Consider the following 10,985-nt stretch of genomic DNA (forward strand, 5'->3'; position numbering starts at 1 on the left):
CTAGTTCTTCAATTCTTCAACTCTAGCTCTTCAATTCTAGGCTTCTGTAACTTTTTTTTTTTTAACGTTATAAACACTTTTATTTTATTTTTTAACTTTTATTTATTTTTAAAAAAGATTTTTAAATTTATTTATTTGGCAGAGAGAGACACAGCGAGAGAGGGATCACAAGAAGGGGGAGTAAAAGAGGGAGAAGCAGGCTTCCCGTGGATCAGGAAGCCCAATGCGGGGCTCCATCCCAGGACCCTGGGATCATGACCTGAGCCAAAGGCAGAAGCCTTATGACTGAGCCACCCATATACCCCTCTCTAACTCTTTTTGAGAAGAGTGATTTCCCTACAAACATTTTGAGCACCATGACTGGACTGGGTTTTCTAACAGAAAAATATTTTCTTTCTTCAGGGAATATGGTTTAAACCTCTCAGGACTATTTCATTTCAAAAATAATCTATTCAACTTCCTTCACTTAATCCACTACATTTTTCTCTTTAAACGTTCTTGATTCCTTCCTTTCTGCTTTAGAGGAAGCCTTTTTCCTACATGGCAAACTTCTCATATTACTCTTTTTTCCTCTTTTGTTTCATAAAGTTTTTTTAAGGTCATCTATGTTAATTGAATATGAAGTAGAAAGTAGCTGTCAACAGCAATCTCTAACTCAGCAATATTTGTCCATAAAATATAAAAATAAGACATAAATCACATTAGCAAGAAAAAGCATGTAGCATATTATAATTAATTGAAGATGCACAAGACCTTTATGAAAAAAATTTGAAACTCTATTAAAGAATGAAGGAGAACCCAATGTGCCAAGTTAATGAATTGAATGATTTGATGTTTGTAGAGATATCAATTCTTTCTTAATAAATCAGGTCATTTAACAGGGTCTTTTTTTCTAGTTTAACTGAGATATAGCTGACCTATAAGATTATATTAGTTTTAGGTTTACAGTGTGATAGCTTGGTATGTGTACATATTGCAAAATGATGACCATAGTAAGTTTTGTCAACATTCATCACCTCATGTATAGTTTTTTCCTTTGTTGAGAACTTTTAAGATCTACTCTTTCAGCAATTTTCAAATATACAATATAGTATTATTAGCTTCAGTGGCCATGTTGTACACAAAATCCCAGAACTTATTTATCTTAAAACTGGAAGTTTGTGCCTTCTGACTACCTTCACTGCACCCTCCCCATCCTCTTAATGGGATCTTTTTAAGCACTCAAAACTGATTCTAGAATATTCATAGAAGTATAAAATAAAAGATAACAAATAATAATAAATAAATAAAAATAAAACCAAAGGTAGTGAGAGTATTCAAAAGCACTCTTCTTAATATTAAAGCCTATTACCAAGCCATCATATTAAATAATGTGATAAGGGCACAAGAATAAGAACACCAACAAAAAGCCCAAATGCAACAGAACAGGTAACACAGAACACACACATGTTCACAGATATATATTTACTTGTCTAATATTCTACATAGCATACGATAGAGATAGCATAACCAACCAATGAAGAAAGGGTGGAGTTTAAGGAGAAAGTAATGAGAAAACTAGCTTATTATACAGAAAAAATAAAGTTATATTTCTACCTCATATCATATATATTGGTGAGTTCCAGAGGGAGCCCAATTAGAGACCAACTGCAAAACCAAACTATAAAATTAGTGGAAAAGCTATAGGCAAATATTGTAGTTAATCTTGGAGTGGGGGGGGGAACCCCTCAAATAAGAGTCCCCTTAAGTAGAATTCATAAAGATAAAGCTTGATATTTCAGGAAATCATTATTAAGGATTCAGCTCAGTGGAGTATTCAATGGACAAATTTGGTAGAGGGATGATGGAGCAGAAAAAATTACTTTTAATGTTTAGAGATGACATTACACACCCACACACATACACACACACAATAGAAAAATGGGCAAAGATAAGAGAAGTCCATTCACTAAAGGAGAAACATAAACAGTTAACCAGTAGATGAAGAGATGACTAAACTCATAGTAGTGAAAGAAATCTAAAGAGAACAAAACAGCACATTACATTCATCAGCTTGGCAAAAATTATAGAGGGATATGGTCCCTCGCTGAAGCCAGCTGTTCTGAGCTGGGGCCAGAGCCACCCAGGTGTTTACCTGGATTTGCAAATGTTGGTTTTTAGCCCAGGTTATGGGAGGTTGAGAATTTCTTTCTGTTGTGGAAGAGAAAAAGTCTTCCTTGTTGGTACCTTTGTTTTTCTCCAGATCTCCATTTTATTTTTTCTGGCTAGCCCATTAGTAAATGACTCTCTAGTGTGGATCTGTGACCTGCTTTAAAAAAAAAAAAAAAAAAAAAAAAAAAGGGACATTTGTGAGCAAGGATGTGGGGAAACAAACAAGACTCTCATGCACAGCTCGTAGGAGTAAAACTGGTCCTGTGTTTTGGAGAGACTTGGCAGTACTTGTGAAAATTAAGCGTGTGACTAGCTTATGGTTTAGTAATCCCTTTTCTGGGTATTTACCACTAAGAAATCCTTTCTCTGATCCATGTAGGGATATGTGAGAGATTGTTGATTGAAATACTTTTTTGTGTGTTAGTGGAGTGTTGGAGGTGAGCTAGGTATTCATTATTAGGAGATTATATGAATATAATAGGGGACATGCCTACAAGGGTATATTCCTGAATTAGAAGCTATAAGATTAATGTACATATAGTAACACAGATCTTAAGAGCATAGGGTTAAGTGAAAAAAGAGAAGCAAAATGAAATCAATAGCAAAATATTTTATAAATTAAAAAATAACATACAAAGCAATACTATGCATCTTTCAAGTGACATTTATTTAATATGTTAAAGAAAAACCAGGATAGGTATGCAGATATCAGAGAAAATAGGAGGAGGTGTGATAGACCATGAAAGTGTTTTGTCTTAAACTGTATGGTGAACTTCACTCTGCACCTGTGAAGAAATGTGCATGTTCACTCACACAAAGAGAATTTATTCATTGAACAAATACTTACTGAGCACCTGCTGGAAATGAAAGAAATCATTGCACCCAGATCTTAGCATATAGAAATAACTGCTCTTGCCATTTTTTTGTATACCAGTGCTTTTCCCCCTATTTCCTTCTTCTATTTCTGAATCTTTGACTAACAAAAATTGAACTTTTTTGCGGAAACTCATTTCCCCCTTTGAATGATATTATTCCCAATGCTGCAAAACCTGCTTTTTTGGCCATCCTAAAAATAACCCATTCTCTTGACCATCGTCATCTGGCTCTCTACTTCTTGTGTCAAGACAACATCCTCAAATAGATAACCAAACTTAACTTCACTTTCATTTCTCAATGTAGAATGATTACTTATATCTCCCATCCTTCTCTTATATGTTTTCTTAAGGGTAACTGGTGGATTCCTAATTTTCACCAAGTGGTCTTTTCTCTGCTTAAATAAATAAACATTTATTGGGTATATACTTTTTTTAAATTATTTTTTAAATTTTTTATAAACATATAATATATTCCTATCCCCAGGGGTACAGGTCTGTGAATCGCCTGGTTCCCACACTTCACAGCACTCACCAAAGCACACACCCTCTTCAATGTCCACAATCCCACTCCCCTTCTCCCAACCCCCCTCCCCCCAGCAACCCTCGGTTTGTTTTGCGAGACTAAGAGTCACCCATGGTTTGTCTCCTTCCCAATCACATCTCCTTTCATTTATTTTTCTCCTACCCCATCACGCCCCCATGTTGCATCACCACTTCCTCATATCAGGGAGATCATATGATAGTTGTCTTTCTCTGATTGACTTATTTTGCTAAGCATGACACGCTCTAGTTCCATCCATGTTGTCTAAATGGCAAGATTTCATTTCTTTTGATGGCTGCATAGTATTCCATTGTGTATATATACCACCTCTTCTTGATCCATTCATCTGTTGATGGACATCTAGGTTCTTTCCATAATTTGGCTATTGTGGATATTGCTGCTATAAACATTTGGGTGCACATGCCCCTTTGGATCACTACGTTTGTGTCTTTAGGGTAAATACCCAGTAGTGCTATTGCTGGGTCATAGGGTAGTTCTATTTTCAACATTTTGAGGAACCTCCATGTTGTTTTCCAGAGAGGTTGCACCAGCTTGTGCTCCCACTAACAGTGTAGGAGGGTTCCCCTTTCTCCGCATCCTCGCCAACATCTGTCATTTCCTGACTTGTTAATTTTAGCCATTCTGACTGGTGTGAGGTGATATCTCATTATGGTTTTGATTTGTATTTCCCTGATGCCAAGTGATATGGAGCACTTTTTCATGTGTCTCTTGGCCATCTGGATGTCTTCTTTGCAGAAATGTCTGTTCATGTCTTCTGTCCATTTCTTGATTGGATTATTTGTTCTTTGGATGTTGAGTTTGCAAAATTCTTTATAGATTTTGGACACTAGTCCTTTATCTGATATGTCGTTTGCAAATATCTTCTACCATTCTGTCAGTTGTCTTTTGGTTTTGTTAACTGTTTCCTTTGCTGTGCAAAAGCTTTTGATCTTGATGAAATCCCAATAGTTCATTTTTGCCCTTGCCTCCCTTGCATTTGGCAATGTTCCTAAGGAGATGTTGCTGCGGTTGAGGTCGAAGAAGTTGCTGCCTGTGTTCTCCTCAAGGATTTTGATGGAGTCCTTTCTCACATTGAGGTCCTTCATCCATTTTGAGTCTATTTTCGTGTGTGGTGTAAGAAAATGGTCCAATTTCATTTTTCTGCATGTGGCTATCCAATTTTCCCAACACCATTTATTGAAGAGGCTGTCTTTTTTCCATTGGACATTCTTTCCTGCTTTGTCGAAGATTAGTTGACCATAGAGTTGAGGGTCTATTTCTGGGCTTTCTATTCTGTTCCATTGATCTATGTGTCTGTTTTTGTGCCAGTACCATGCTGTCTTGATGATGACAGCTTTATAATACAGCTTGAAGTCCTGAATTGTGATGCCACCAACTTTGGCTTTCTTTTTCAATATCCCTTTGGCTATTCGAGGTCTTTTCTGGTTCCATATAAATTTTAGGATTATTTGTTCCATTTCTTTGAAAAAGATGGATGGTACTTTGATAGGAATTGCATTAAATGTGTAGATTGCTTTAGGTAGCATAGACATTTTCACAATATTTATTCTTCCAATCCAGGAGCATGGAACATTTTTCCATTTCTTTGTGTCTTCCTCAATTTCTTTCATGAGTACTTTATAGTTTTCTGAGTATAGATTCTGTGCCTCTTTGGTTAGGTTTATTCCTAGGTATCTTATGGTTTTGGGTGCAATTGTAAATGGGACTGACTCCTTAATTTCTCTTTCTTCTGTCTTGTTGTTGGTGTAGAGAAATGCAACTGATTTCTGTGCATTGATTTTATATCCTGAAACTTTACTGAATTCCCATACAAGTTCTAGCAGTTTTGGAGTGGAGTCTTTTGGGTTTTCCACATATAGTATCATATCATCTGTGAAGAGTGATAGTTTGACTTCTTCTTTGTCAATTTGGATGCCTTTAATTTCCTTTTGTTGTCTGATTGCTGAGGCTAGGAATTCTAGTACTATGTTGAATAGCAGTGGTGATAAAGGACATCCCTGCCGTGTTCCTGACATTAGCGGAAAAGCTTTCAGTTTTTCTCCATTGAGAATTATATTTGCGGTGGGTTTTTCATAAATGGCTTTGATAATATTGAGGTATGTGCCCTCTATCCCTACACTTTTGATCAGGAAGGGATGCTGTACTTTATCAAATGCTTTTTAAGCATCTATTGTGAGTATCATATGGTTCTTGTTTTTTCTTTTATTGATGTGTTGTAACACATTGATTGATTTGCGGATGTTGAACCAACCTTGCAGCCCTGGAATAAATCCCACTTGGTCGTGGTGAATAATCCTTTTAATGTACTGTTGAATCCTATTGGCTAGTATTTTGTTGAGTATTTTCGCATCTGTGTTCATCAAGGATATTGGTCTATAGCTCTCTTTTTTGGTGGGATCCTTGTCTGGTTTTGGGATCAAGGTGATGCTGGCCTCATAAAATGAGTTTGGAAGTTTCCTTCCATTTCTATTTTTTGGAACAGTTTCAGGAGAATAGGAATTAGTTCTTCTTTACATGTTTGGTAGAATTCCCCCAGGAAGCCGTCTGGCCCTGGGTTTTTGTTTGTTTGGAGATTTTTAATGACTGTTTTAATCTCCTTACTGGTTATGTGTCTGTTCAGGCTTTCTATTTCTTCCTGGTTCAGTTGTGGTAGTTTATATGTTTCTAGGAATGCATCCATTTCTTCCAGATTGTCAAATTTGTTGACATAGAGTTGCTCATAGTATGTTCTTAAAATTGTTTGTATTTCTTTGGTGTTAGTTGTGATCTCTCCTCTTTCATTCATGATTTTATTTATTTGGGTCCTTTCTCTTTTCTTCTTGATAAGTCTGGCCAGGAGCTTATCAATTTTATTAATTCTTTCAAAGAATCAGCTCCTAGTTTTGTTGATTTGTTCTACTGTTTTTTTGGTTTCTATTCCATTGATTTCTGCTCTGATCTTTATGATTTCTCTTCTCCTGCTGGGCTTAGGGTTTCTTTCTTGTTCTTTCTCCAGATCCTTTAGGTGTAGGGTTAGGTTGTGTACCTGAGACCTTTCTTGTTTCTTGAGAAAGGCTTGTACCACTATATATTTTCCTCTCAGGACTGCCTTTGTTGTGTCCCACAGATTTTGAACCGTTGTGTTTTCATTGTCATTTGTTTCCATGATTTTTTTCAATTCTTCTTTAATTTCCCTGTTGACCCATTCATTCTTTAGAAGAATGCTGTGTAGTCTCCATGTATTTGGGTTCTTTCCAAACTTCCTCTTGTGGTTGAGTTCTAGCTTCAGAGCATTGTGGTCTGAAAATATGCAGGGAATGATCCCAATCTTTTGATACCGGTTGAGTCCTGATTTAGGACCGAGGATGTGATCTATTCTGGAGAATGTTCCATGTGCACTAGAGAAGAATGTGTATTCTGTTGCTTTGGGATGAAATGTTCTGAATAGATCTGTGATGTCCATCTGGTCCAGTGTGTCATTTAAGGCCTTTATTTCCTTGTTGATCTTTTGCTTGGATGATCTGTCCATTTCAGTGAGGGGAGTGTTAAAGTCCCCTACTATTATTGTATTATTGTTGATGTGTTTCTTTGATTTTGTTATTAATTGGTTTATATAGTTGGCTGCTCCCACTTTGAGGGCATAGACATTTAAAATTGTTAGATCTTCTTGTTGTACAGACCCTTTGAGTATGATATAGTGTCCTTCCTCATCTCTTATTATAGTCTTTGGCTTAAAATCTAATTGATCTGATGTAAGGATTGCTACTCCTGCTTTCTTCTGATGTCCATTAGCATTATAAATTCTTTTCCACCCCCTCAATTTAAATATGGAGGTGTCTTCAGGCTTAAAATGTGTTTCTTGTAGGCAACATATAGATGGGTTTTGTTTTTTTATCCATTCTGATACCCTGTGTCTTTTGACAGGGGCATTTAGCCCATTAACATTCAGGGTAACTATTGAGAGATATGAATTTAGTGCCATTGTATTGCCTATAAGGTGACTGTTACTGTATATTGTCTCTGTTCCTTTCTGATCTACCACTTGTAGGCTCTCTTTGCTTAGAGGACCCCTTTCAATATTTCCTGTAGAGCTGGTTTGGTGTTTGCAAATTCTTTCAATTTTTGTTTGTCCTGGAAGCTTTTAATCTCTCCTTCTATTTTCAATGATAGCCTAGCTGGATATAGTATTCTTGGCTGCATGTTTTTCTCATTTAGTGCTCTGAATATATCATGCCAGCTCCTTCTGGCCTGCCAGGTCTCTGTGGATAATCTGCTGCCAATCTAATATTTTTACCATTATATGTTACAGACTTCTTTTCCCAGGCTGCTTTCAGGATTTTCTCTTTGTCACTAAGGCTTGTAAATTTTACAATTAGGTGATGGGGTGTGGGTCTATTCTTATTGATTTTGAGGGGCATTCTCTGAACCTCCTGAATATTGATGCTTGTTCCCTTTGCCATATTGGGGAAATTCTCCCCAATAATTCTCTCCAGTATACCTTCTGCTCCCCTCTCTCTTTCTTCTTCTTCTGGAATCCCAATTATTCTAATGTTGTTTTGTCTTATGTTGTTACTTATCTCTCAAATTCTCCCCTCATGGTCCAGTAGCTCTTTGTTCCTCTTTTGCTCAGCTTCTTTATTCTCTGACATTTGGTCTTCTATATTGCTAATTCTTTCTTCTGCCTCATTTATCCATAGTGAGAGCCTCCATTTTTTATTGCACCTCATTAATAGCTTTTTTGATTTCAACTTGGTTAGATTTTAGTTCTTTTATTTCTCCAGAAAGGGCTTTTATATCTCCTGAGAGGGTTTCTCTAATATCTTCCATGCCTTTTTTGAGCCTGGCTAGAACCTTGAGAATTGTCATTCTGAACTCTAGATCTGACATAGTACCAATGTCTGTATTGATTAGGTCCCTAGCCTTCGGTACTGTCTCTTGTTCTTTTTTTTTGTGGTGAATTTTTTCGCCTTGTCATTTTGTCCAGATAAGAGTATATGAAGGAGCAAGTAAAATACTAAAAGGGTGGCAACAACCCCAGGAAAATATGCTTTAACCAAATCAGAAGAGATCCCAAATCGTGAGGGGGGAGAAAGGGGATAAAAAGAGGTTCAGAAAGAAAGAAAGAAAAAAAAAGGAAAGAAAGAAAAGAATTAAAAAAGAAAATGAATAAAGAAAAGTATAAAAAAGAAAAATATATATATATATTAGATAAACTAGTTAAAAACGTTAGAAAAGGGTAAAAGTTAAAAAAAATTTTAGCAGAAGAAGAGAAAGAAAAATGAAAAAGAAAAAAATTAAATTAACTGAAAGACTAAAGAATCATAGGGAGAAAGCCATGAGTTCCGTGCTTTGCTTTCTCCTCCTCTGGAATTCTGCTGTTCTCCTTGGTATTGAAACTGCGCTCCTTGGTAGGTGAACTTGGTCTTGGCTGGATTTCTTGTTGATCTTCTGGGGGAGGAACCTGTTGTAGTGATTCTCAAGTGTCTTTGCCCCAGGTGAAATTGCACTCCCCTTACCAGGGGCCAGGCTGAGTAATCCGCTCGGGTTTGCTTTCTGGAGCTTTTGTTCCCTGAGCGCTTTCCGAAGAGTTCCGGAGGACGGGAATAGAAACGGCTGCCTCCTGGTCTCCGGCCCGGAGGAGCTGAGAGCCCAGGGCCCCACTCCTCAGTGTGCCCTCAGAGATCAGCGCCCAGTAACTCCCATCTGCCTGACTTCCAGCCGCGCTCCGAGCTCACTGAGCCTGCGACCGGTTCAAAGTAACCCTGAGCTGTGAGCTTACTGTCGACTCTGTCTCTAAAGCTGGCTTCCTTGTTCTAATACCTGTAAGCTCTATGACACTCAGACACCCCCAATCCTTCTGTGACCCTGCAGGACCTGAGGCCACGCTGACCCCGTGTGGGCTTCACCCCGGTTTAGCCTCTGGAGCGATGTCCCTCAGTGGAACAGACTTTTAAAAGTCCTGATTTTGTGCTCCATTGCTTTGCCACTTGCCGGGAGCTGGCCCCTCCCCCTGGGGTCTATCTTCCCGTCTCTTTGGATTCACTTCTCCGCCAGTCCTACCTTTCAGAAAGTGATTGGTTTTCTGTTTCTAGAATTGCTGTTCTTCTCTTCGATCTGCTGATGGATTTGTAGGTCTTTGCAATCTTTAGATAAGCTATCTAGCTGATCTCCTGCTAGCTGAAGTACTCTCAGCCTGCTACTTCTCCACCATCTCGACTCCTCCCCCTACTGGGTATATACTTTGAAACATAGTATGACATGAGGTGACAGCACAAGAAGATTCTAGTATGATCCCTGTGTCCTACAAGATTTAACACTCTATTTACAAAGTGCATCTGGAAATGGATAACTTCACTGAGATGTTCTGATTACAGAGATAAGTTGTGCCCAACTTGCTACCAAAGTTCAAGTGAAATCTTTGAATTCAGGAAGACTTTTTGTAGAAGACTCAGCCTGACTGTTGAAAGATGAACCAGTTAAGTAAAATTAAGGAATCCTAGACAAGTGGTTCTCAAACCTAGCTGCACATTTGAACTTAGAAAATATTAATGTCTAGGTCCCACCCAAGACAAAAAAAAAATTGCAATATTTGCAGTAGAACTTGGACATATTTTTCAGAAGTTTCTCTTGTGGGGGCACCTGGGTGGCTCAGTCAGTTAAGTGTCTGCCTATGGCTCAGGGCATGATCCCAGGTTCCTGAGATCGAGTCCCATGTTGGGCTCCCTGCTAAGTGGGGACACTGCTTCTCCCTCTCCCCTTATTCCTCCCCCTCCCCTGCTCATGCTCTCTCGCTCTCACTTTCTCAATAAATAAGTTATATACATATATATATGTATATATATATGTATATATATATATATATACACTTTTTTTTAAAGAAAAGTGTATATATATATATATATATATATACTTTTTTTTTTTAAAGAAAAGTTTCTCTTGTGATTTTAAGTGCAGCCAAATCTGAGAACCACAGATCTAGACTGTTACAGGAGCAAGAACAAGGCCACAGAGGATTAAATGGTAGCCATGCAGCTAGTAAATGTCAGAGATTCTGATTGTGGACTGTCTCACTCGAATCTTCTTTTTTTTTTAATTTTTAATTTTTAATTTTTTGTATAAACATATAATGTATTATTAGCCCCAGGGGTACAGGTCTGTGAATCGCCAGGTTTACACACTTCACAGCACTCACCATAGCACATACCCTCCCCAATGTCCATAACCCCAACCCCCTCTCCTGACCCCCCTCCCCCCAGCAACCCTCAGTTTGTTTTGTGAGATTAAGAGTCTCTGATGGTTTGTCTCCCTCCCAATCCCATCTTGTCGCATTTATTCTTTTCCTACCCCCCAAGCCCCCCATGTTGCATCTCCACTTCCTCATATCAGGGAGATCATATGATAGCTGTCTTTCTCTGATT

Source organism: Mustela nivalis (assembly GCF_964662115.1).
Source record: "Mustela nivalis genome assembly, chromosome: 3".
NCBI classification, from domain to species: domain Eukaryota; kingdom Metazoa; phylum Chordata; class Mammalia; order Carnivora; family Mustelidae; genus Mustela; species Mustela nivalis.